Source organism: Penaeus monodon, chromosome 19 (genome assembly GCF_015228065.2).
Source record: "Penaeus monodon isolate SGIC_2016 chromosome 19, NSTDA_Pmon_1, whole genome shotgun sequence".
Classification (NCBI taxonomy): Eukaryota; Metazoa; Arthropoda; class Malacostraca; order Decapoda; family Penaeidae; genus Penaeus; species Penaeus monodon.
In genome coordinates, this window is record NC_051404.1 from 44,600,551 (window position 1) to 44,601,107 (window position 557).

Below are 557 nucleotides of genomic sequence, written 5' to 3' on the forward strand. Positions count from 1 at the left end.
TCGTGGTGCCTCGTTCTTTTTTTTTATTGAGGGGGGAGGCGACTGTCTTTTATCACTCTCTTTATTTTATTTTTGGTCGCGTTTATTTCTGGTCAGTGTCGTGTCGCTTTTAATTCTCCTTTGGTGTCTTTTAGCTCATTTATTTCTGGCGGGTCTCCTTTACAAGCGCTTTTGCATTCATTATTATTTTTTTTACCGTTGCGCGTGAATGCTGTTCAGCCTCGTTTTCATTATTAATTATATTACTTGTATTTATTCTCTTCTGGTGTTACGAATAAATCCCTTGGTTCACTTTCAGTCTCAATATGAACTGCCATTACAGAAACTCGGATAAACTATGCTATTAATATCATAATCAAATTGTAATACTTCTAAGCATAGTTCTTGATTAATGGCAGGGGAGGAGACAAAAAAAAAAATAGTACGCCACCATATGAAATGGGATTCTTTTTATTTGAAACAGCAAATGACGTTTCTTATATTCAGTTTTCTTGTCGATAGAGTATGGTTGTCATTTCTTATTACAAGAAACATAACCTATGTAGATAAAAAGAAAA